Source organism: Cucumis melo, chromosome 8 (genome assembly GCF_025177605.1).
Source record: "Cucumis melo cultivar AY chromosome 8, USDA_Cmelo_AY_1.0, whole genome shotgun sequence".
Classification (NCBI taxonomy): Eukaryota; Viridiplantae; Streptophyta; class Magnoliopsida; order Cucurbitales; family Cucurbitaceae; genus Cucumis; species Cucumis melo.
In genome coordinates, this window is record NC_066864.1 from 16,256,724 (window position 1) to 16,267,241 (window position 10,518).

Genomic DNA, 10,518 nt, shown 5'->3' on the forward strand with positions numbered 1-10,518 from the left:
CTAGAATCAAATGAAAATCACGCATATCCATAAACAATAAAGTTATATCTATTATATGACTTGTTATCTCAATTTGACATACTTTTATCTTTTCTTTTGACAACATAATCTCCCTAGATGGAGTAGACACTGATAAAACATAATCTAGGGGATCCACTTCTAAGCATGCATGTGTTACAAATACTAAAAATATAAAAGAATGAGATGAACCAAAATAAAATAGGACTAAAGCATAATGGCCCAACACTGGAAGCGTACCTGTCATCACCGTTCTTGCTCTCTCGGCCTCAGATCTGTTAGTAGCAAAGACTTTACCCTGTCATGGTGCAATTGCCCCTGGTTCTACGCAATCCCAGTAAGTCTCGTAGGGCATCTGTCAACTATATCCCCTCTTGCTTACACTTGAAGCAAGTCCTGGTCCCATACAAACAATGACTTAGATGATGCCTACCACAAGTGTTACACAACGACTTCTCTCTGGTAGCTTCACTTTCCTTATTAGGGTTCTGCTGATAATGGTGAAGGTTGCCACCTGTTATCAAATTTCTTTGTGGTACTACAATAGGCTGTTGCTCAGCCTTTCTCTTCTGTCCTAAAGTTGACCCCTTCTCTGAAGTCTTGGAAATATCAACCCTTTCATGCAAACTCATGTCCACTATTGGGCGTAGTGCATCAGCTTGGGTAGCTAGCCTGGAAGCTCGAATGGAACCCTAGAGGTCCAACCTAAGATCCCTGACAAATCTGTCGGCTCTAGCAGCCTCAGTCGCTACTAACTTAGGAGTAAAGCGGGATAGTATATCGAATTCCTGGTCATATTGCTCCACAATCATATGGCCTTACTGTAGTTCTAGGAATTCCTGACACTTGGCATCTTTTCAAGGTAGCAGAGAAGAATTTGGCATAAAAATTCTCCTTGAACTATTCCCAGATAATCTGATTTACATCCCCACCTAACATCCTCTCTGTAGGCTCCTACCAGGCTGTGCCTTTCTCTCTCAATAAGAACAATGTGCATTGAACCTTCTGGTTGTTAGGCCACTTCATATAACGAAAAATGGTTTTCACAAAAGCCAACCACATTTGTGTCTTAGTGGAGTATTCCAAGGATCCATCGAATGTCTGAGGGTTATACTTCTTGAATCCCTCAATTGTTTAGCCTCTACTAAAAGCTAATCTAATAAGTTTTGAGGTACAATTGGATCTTGAATAAGTGCAACTGGTGCCTGAACATGGGTGGCGGGGCTAGCTACTGCTGTGCCAACGTCTGTGTTAACATGTCTTTAAACCTTTGCTCTACTACGACGAGGTCCACTTGAGTGACAAGTGTTGCAGGGTTGGCAGCTTGCATTGCAAGCTGGCCTTCAAGTTGGTTACGCCTTGCTTCTTTTCCTCAACCTCCTCAACCACCCCTACGTGCATCTCTTCTCGGCTGCATTTTCCTAATATCCACTAGTAACTTCTTTAGTCTTAAGTAATAAATCACTTCATGCAGTTTAACTTAGGCAAGGTCACATATAAAACCATACATATAAGTCATGACAGCGTACCTGACGAGTGATAAAGGATCGTTTTAGCCATAGGGACACGAAACATAGACTTACATCATAAGTTAGTTTACAAAACCTAGGCTCTGATACCAATAATAACAACCCAACTTTTCAGACTAAGCTAGGTCATTACTTTAATATAAAGAAACTTCATCTAAACATAAAAGTTCATAAAACCTATTTAAAATCAAGTAGACATAAAAAATAAGAAAACTGTATTCAAGCTCTATAAAAGAAATTAAAAGTTCACAAACATCATTTATAAAGTCACCAAAAACAAACAGTTGTTCTAAACATGACATTAATTTCAACCTTCAAAACTTAAAAAAAAATGTAAAAACATTATGCAAAAGCATTTGAAAAGTTGTTCCCATATGGTGATCACGAGTCCTTCTTACCCATTGTCGGTCTACCTCTCGTATTACCTTTGCCTGAAAAAGTTAAACATAAAAAGGTGAGTATAAAATATATCCAGTAAGAGGCCCACTATTAGCCCCATTAGGGGTAAAAATGTTTTGCTTCCTATGAGGAGGTATCCTACAACATAATAGTCTCGTGATCCCGTAGGATACACATATCAGTCAAGTTGTCACACCCTCTCCCGAACTACCTACTAACTTAGCCCGAAAAATGACATGAAGTCAGCAGACATCGCGATCCTCTAATGATATCTGTTGACCCTGCTGAACTATGAAATCTGGTAGACTTGCTATTTTCTACATGAAATACTATTTATCCATAAAACACAACGGAACGGTAATAGACCCTTAAACACACACTTGTACCGATACCCCGACTCACCCATGTGAAACATTTACCGGGATTAACTATTTAAATGCAAAACATAAAAAAAGAAAATTTACAAAGCGAACTAAGGAGTATGCCCAACTTAAAGCTCAATAACTTTAGATATATATATATATATATACAGCTATACAGACACAATATACAACTCCACCCATGTACTGGAAGTAAATATGAAACTAGTAGAAGACTATAGCAGAGTTTCAGACACCGGGAGCTCGACCTCTACCTGAAAAGTGAGAAAATATTCTATAGGTGAGCTAATAAGCCCCGTCAGTGATTGGTTATAAAACTGTTATTTGATAAATCTAAGCATGTGATAAATCGACATTAAATAAACAAATACATAAGCAAAGTGTTAACCATAAATATTTTTTAAAAAAGCAACTTCCTCAAATATTCAAATCTATATTTATAAAAGCTAGCAAGACATTTACAACTAACATGACATCATTACATTGTATAGGACACATCCAATACAACCAATGTTTATTAACTCTATGATGTAGTAGGGCTCACCCAACACTCCCTCGTCTTTGCCGTAGTGAGGCTTGCCTACCACTCACGACAGCTTCGTTGTCACGGAGTATACTCAATGTCAACAACAGAAAATAACCTGTGTGCACACGATATCCTCTAGCCTCAAGCTAAAGATCTCAGTCATGTAGTCAATGAGAAAATTTCATAAATCATCTAAAGTATTAAAAAATGCCTGCATATCTTTATCTTGCTAAAAGCTCAAAATTTACTCAGCTCGTTCATGAAATACTGTAGTTTTTAAAACAAAACTTGCTAATTCATACTGTGCTTGAAACACTGTGGTTCAAATACTTTTCAGACATTCAATATTCACATGCTAGTATAAATTTTCATTAAGAAATATAGTCTCGAAACTCAAACTTGAAAATAGTCATGGAATTCAAATGATTTTCATAGCTTCGTAAATGAACGTACAAAGCGGTCAATCATAAATAACAATTATGGAAATATTTTCAAAACTGGTTTTGTCACTCACTGTCTTGAGCTAGATCCTTGGTCTATAAGCTCGGTTTAATTCTTCTCGGTCTGTCAACAAATATACCAAGTATTAGAACACTAAATATTCTGGTTTTCTAAAGATGAATTAAAGATGACGCTTACGAATTCAAAGCTTAAGAAATAAAATCCTATTCCAACAACTTTTGCATTTTCAAGATTTTCAACACAAACTTCAAGTGACCATAACTCCCTTAATACTTAACCAACATGAGTGTTCTTTATATTAAAATATTCATTTGGATGTCCTCTATAATTTACCAGAAGACATATAAAGCAAACTTCCAATTGCAAATCTCACAAACATCTCGAAATAAAACTACTCCAAAATTGTGCACTCTACAAACCTTCAACTTGTCCCTGTAATTTAACACATTTCTAGTCATAATTGGCTCTCAATATCTTCATAAAAGTTATAGGAAATTGAATAAGATTTCCAACCATACTAAATAGAGAGTCTAACTCAGTGTGTACACACTAGAATGATAAATAAATAGAGGATATTGGATTTCGCGTGGAAAGCATCTGCTCTGTCTTCTTTGTCAAATATCACCCAATTAACAACAAAATTGACTCAAACTTTCTTCACGAAAATTGTTCAAAAATGAATTCTCTTTCAGAAAATTCAAACCTCACCTCTTAGTTCTTCTTGCAAAGATCAAACTGGATTAAAAACCAGAAGTGTGCAGTGTGTGCCAAAATCTGCCATGATTACAACTTCCATTGAGTTTTCCCCCTTCTTCTTCAACCTTTGAACTAAGAAATCTTTTTCTTTTTCCTTAGGTTCTCTCTAATGCTTCTCTCAAAAGAAAACTCTGAAAGTTTGGATAATAAAATGGTGAAGATGTTTGTTTTGGTGGTAGGGGGCACTATGACCGAAGGAGAAGAAGAAGAAAAGAGTTTTTCTTCCCTCTTTTCCTCTTTCTTTCCTTTTATCCTTTCTTTTCTTTTCTTTTCTTTTTTTATTAAAAAAAACCTTTAATTTTATAAAATATTATATAATTAATTTCCATTTTTTTATTTATTTCTTTTATATTATATAAAAGAAAAATCCAAAGAGAATCTCGGGTTTACACTAGTGATCTCAGAGGATGCACATATCAGTCTAGTGATCCAGAAGGATGCACAAGGTATGATGATCCTGTACGCACTATGCCTGCAAGATACATTGTCCCATAGATAAAGCTAACAGTTTTTAATGTCCAAGACAGTCACATCAAAGCACAATTAAAACTAACAACTCCTTCTCTACACATAAGCAGTCAAAACAAACACGCTAAAGCATATCACAGTTCAGTCAACAGTAAAATCCATCAATATATTTTAAACTATGTATAACAGTCAAACCATCTAAGTTCAGTCAATAGTGTAACCCATAAATACTTTCTAAACTATATATAACAGCTGAACTATCTTGGTCAATACATTCCAACTATCATCTCAGTTAATATATTCTAATTTCAATATAAGTCTAATAGTAGAAATCTCTTACCTCGAACCTAGCTAAATCCTTGATCGAACTAAAGTCCAAACGAACCAACATAAACATAAATAGGAAATCAATCACTTTTGCAAACACATTCATCCATTCACTTAAATGAGACTTCCACAAACTAACCCAATCAATGGAGACTTAAGCCCCACTCCAATCTCGATGTGAACTCCAAGAACTCAAGCGTTACTCCTCTAATAGCACCTTCAATAAGAAAATAATCTGAATTTTTGTTCCAATTTAATCTAAATTTAAATCTTTAAATAACCCTTGTCAAAACTCATAAAAAACACATTAAAGATCTCAAATTGTTGAGGGAACAAGGTAAAAGACTAGCTGACGACTTGGCTTGGCTAAAGGAGGCTCGTGGCTTGCATAACAAAGAAATTCAACTTGGACGACTTAGTAAGAAGCAAAACGACGCATGCGACTTAGGATTGAAACTAACGACACGGGTTCGTTTCCCACGTGGGTTAAGACAAAAGTAGAGAAGCGTCGCGAAGAAGAACGACTGCACATAGGTGGAGCTTTGCGGCGGAGATCAAGACACGACAAACAACTACAGTGTGACTCTTCAATAGTGAGGCGGATCCCTGATGAATGAGTGATTCCGCGCGTGAGGAGGGGCAGAAGATGGAGATGGAGCGACGTTGAGCAGAATAAAGACCTTGCGACTTGGGTTTCGAATGACACGGAGAGAGATGGAGAAGATGTCGTTGATCGACGGCGAGAGATGGAGAAGATGTCGTTGATCGACGGCGAGAGATGGAGAAGATGTCGTCCGACGGCTAGGGCAACAAAGAGGAAGAAGATTGGAGAAGATGGATGGTAGCACGAAAACGATGAAGAGATTTAAAATAAAAGAATAAAAAGAATTTTATAATAATAATATAATATATTATTATATTATTATATATATTATTATTTTTCCTTTTCTTTTCCTTTTCTTTTCTCTTTTATGAAAACAACTCCTCTTTCTCACCATACTCAAATAATACAACACCCAATAAAATTTAAATCTTAATATATAAGATAGTTCTGTTGAGAAAATACCTTGAATTTTTGGGACGTTGTAGACCTACTATCCTCCGAACTCAAAATCGGGAGAGAGAAAGAAGATGGAAATGGTATTAAGGAATAAGGTTGGGCTTTAATTTTTCTTTTAGAAAATACAAGGAAAAACAAACAGTCCAAATTTGGTCTTAAAAAATCCAACCCTTTCCAAAAAGTCCCAAGAACCCAATACATAGTGAATTTACATACAAAGTAGTATATACACGCAAGCTCATGAACAGACAACACAAAGTCCACTTTCTCTAGTGGACTTTTTGTCTTCATCAAATGAGAACACCTAGTCTACTAGAGTTAGTGGGATTATCCAACAAAATGTTGGATTTTTCCACTAACTTTGGTCAAAGGGCGAAAATGTCCTTTAGTCAAAGTCAAACTTTGACTTTTCAAACAAAAAGTCAATATTTTGACATTTTATAATTATGTCCGTCTTGACTAATTTTGATCTCCCAAGCATGAATCTGCATTCATTTTCATAAGATTCAAATCATATTTAAATATATTGTTGACCAAAATTTGTCTTTTCAAAGTCAAAGGTCAACATTTTGACCTTTTACAACTTTGACTATTTCCATCATTTTTTAGCTTCCAAGTATGAATCCGCATTTTTATTTTTAATATTTAAATCACATTTAGACATAAAATTTTATCTCTAATCTAATAACTGACGGCTATATCACATATACATATCGATTTCTCTTTCGTCACCTAAATCGAACAATTCGACTCATCCCATCATACTGTTCTAAGCTTATTCCATATTAGCTCATAGAGGAACCTAATGGAGCTATAGATCATGGGCTCCAACAATCTAAGATTTAACTGGCTAAACTCTTTTAGACCGAGCTAATCAACATTCATTAACTAACATGTCATTCCCTTAAAGTCTCATAGTTACACTCCCCTCACTATAGATATATTTGTATCCATTTGATATAATCATGATTAGTAAGTTAATCCTTCGTAGGTTATTCATAAGCTCAACTAGGTCAAAATACCGTTTTATCCACGAGACTACATGTTACTCCTTAAGTCTCACTGATCTACTATTGAACAATTGGTTTAAAGTTCAACTTATAAACTGAATTCCTCTCTGACCAATGAGAAGGTGGGGCCCTTGTTCAAGTCTTGAATTTGATCTTTAAGGGAACAACCTATTTACTAACTCTAAAGCAGGTAGGAGTGAATTCCGTCTTGCACCTTATGTCCCCAACTATTCACTTAGTCTTACCCTTGAAATAGGAGGCTTATTGGGTCAGCGCTAAAGGGCTGCCCTCACCTATGCAGATCTAAGGATAATCTCTTGTGAACAGGAGTTCATAGTTAGTTCAAGATTAAGATTAAGTTACATAGGTCATTAATAATCGAAATAGTCAGTTTTAGACAGTAAACAGTGTTAATAACGTAAAAGTGATTATTTCATGGTTCAGTCTTATGTAAACTCTTTACATATGATGCCTCACTTTCATGTCTTGACATGAACGATTCAGGATCACATCGTTTGTACTAATTACAAAGCGGGTCGCATCCATAGTGTCTCTAAATAAGACGCCTAACTTTTATTCATATACTATAGACCGTTTTAGGCTATATTCTCAAACTTGATCCAAGTTTATGTCTCTACATAAAGTTCAAGTTTACTCAAAATAACCTCAGGACCTTAGTTTATTGGATTTAAGATTGTATTCAATTTCTCAATAACGACTTTATTGAATATAATATGATTATAAACTACGAGTTTTAGGACATAAATTCTAATAGTAGCCACCTAATTTCATACGACCTTATTTAAAATTAGTTCAATTGCTAGATTAATTTTTGCCTTAATTTTGCTAATTTTTAATTTTGTGATTATCCACCTTTTTCTTTAAAAAAATGTTATTTAACTACTTTTAGAGCTTTATGGATAGTTTGGTTAGAGTAACTAAATCAATTAGTTAGACTAAGTAGGTGGAGAAATACTAAATGTGGTAACTTTTTTAAATGGTTTTGGTTGTTAAAGGCTCCATGCCATTTTGAAGAGTAGGTCAAAAGTGGTAATTTTTTCAATTTCAAGAAACTAGCAATTTGAATTGTTTTAGTCTTAAGCTTTTTTGGCTATAAATAATCTCCTCTTCTTCATCCATGGGGGAGACATAGAGAAAAAGCCACAAAAAGGAAAAAAAAAAAAAAAAAAACCTAGCCTTCATATCTCCATCTTCTTCATCCAAACCTCTAGCCATCATAGTCACCACTTCTCTTAGTCTTCATACTCTTAGCAAGAAAAACCACAAGATCTATAACATCTATTGTGTTTTCTCTCCCAACAACCCCCTAAATCTTCATCTTTCTCACTAAAACTCCTTATAATGTCAAGAATCCAACGCACAAAAAAAACTCTAACTTAGTTGAGGTATACGGTAGGTTTTGGTCCCAAAGGGTCCACACTTCAACGACAAGAGAGTTTGGTGTTTTGGATTTCAAATTTTTTTATATATATTTTTTCCTTTAGTTATTGTTCTTATTTTCCAATTTTTCTCTCTTGCATTTATTTTCTTATTGTCTTTGAGTCTCTCTTTTGTTTGTTTATACATTATTATTTCACATATTGTTGTTTATCTTATTTATTTATTTATTATCTCTTCCCTTTATTAATTTATTCTTAAACTTTATTCTTTATATATTTATCTATTTTTTTGAACTTTTTTTTATCTAATTCTTTTTTTTTCTTCTCTTCTTAGCATTAATTATTGTTTTAAACGTTCAAAATTTAATTTAAGATTTCATAAGGTTTCCTAATCAATTTTTTCTAATAACTTATACTTCTATTTCTATGATGGATTTTGAGAAAATATACTAATTTATCATTTTCTTGAGGTGAGAAAAATTTCTTCAATACAGTCTAATTTATTGAATGCTCTCCACTTATTTTATGAGATCATTGTTTCAAATATTGGAGTTATTGGAGTAATGAGCTATAAAATAAGACAGATTAGAAATTTGGCCACTATTTTCTAAACGGGTGTTGTGGGGTACTCACTTTCCTCATACACAGATGACTCCGGAACTCAACACTAATATTCACATACCATTTTTTTATGATTTTATTTTCTCATACACAAATGGCTCCGAACTCAATTCTAATATTCCATACCATTTTTTACGATTTTATTTAAAAATTGTTTACTTTATTTCAATGTCATATCACTCCATTCGGTCCAATCACATTGTAAAAAAGATTGGTGGCGACTCATTTATTTTGTTGTACTTTTAAAAAACCCATTTTGAGGTCGTCGACCGCTTCACGTCGTCTTAGACACGTGGCAGCATCTATTTCAAAATATTTGTCTTTAGGTTAAAATAAAATTTTAATAATAGTTTAGTAACTAAAATAAGGGGTCTTTTCAAAAATATAAAAAACGGCAAAGTATTTACATTGTATAAAACAATTCTGAAAACAGAAAAAGCCCAGAGGCCCACCGTGTAAAATACCAAAATTGTCCTGTCAACTACGTCGTCAACAACGCGCGTGTAATATATTTGCAATCGTTTAGGTTTGGTTATTGTTTGGTACACATCGTTTAATTTGGTTACACGATCGTTTAGATTTGATCGTTTAAATTTGGGGACCCAAATCTAAACAATTTTTTTTTCAAAACTTGGTACACAATCATTTAGATTTGGCTAAACGATTTTTTAAAATTCTTTTGCTACATGATCGTTTATTTTTTTTATACGATCGTTTAGGTTTGTTTACATGATCGTTTAGATTTTTCTACACAATCGTTTAGATTTGGCTAAACGATTTTTTTAATTCTTTTGGTACACGATCTTTAGATTTGTCTACCGATGATTTATTTTTTTTACACGATTGTTTACATTTGGTTACTCCAATCTAAATAATTTTTTTTCAAGATTTTTTAGATTTTGCTATTTTTTTGTATACGGTTGTTTAGATTTGGTTATCCAAATTTAAACGACATAAAAAAAGGAGAATTAAAGAAGAAAGACGACGGAAAGAAATCACAGTGAAAGAAAAAAGGAAAAGAACAAAGACGATGGAAATATTAAATGACGTAAAAAAAATCAGAAAAGAAGAAAGACAATGAAATTATTAAACGACGTAAAAATGAATAAAAAAGAAGAAAGACGATAAAAAGAAATCGCAAAATCAGAAGAAAAAAACGATGGAAAGAAATCGCACTGAGAAAAAAAGAAAGACGATGGGAAGATTTAATGACTAAAAAAAATTAAAAAATAAGAAAGATGAAGGAAAGAAATCGCAGAAAAAAAGAGGAGGGAAAGAAGAAAGACGAGAAATGACAGAGGAAGAGGATGAAAGAAATCGCAGAAGGAAGACGATTTCATCGCGAGGAAGAAAAGAAAGATGGAAGGGAAAACCTGAAATATTTAAAAAATGGCCAACTTTATGGGTTTTGTTACACGGGTCGTAAATAGTTTAGTATTTTGTTGTATGTATGTAAGTTTCCCTTAAAATAATGTTATTTTTTATTTACATGGTTAATTTCTAGTACTATTGTGCACTAAGATATTTTTCATTAATTAATTAATAATTAAAAACGATTTTTT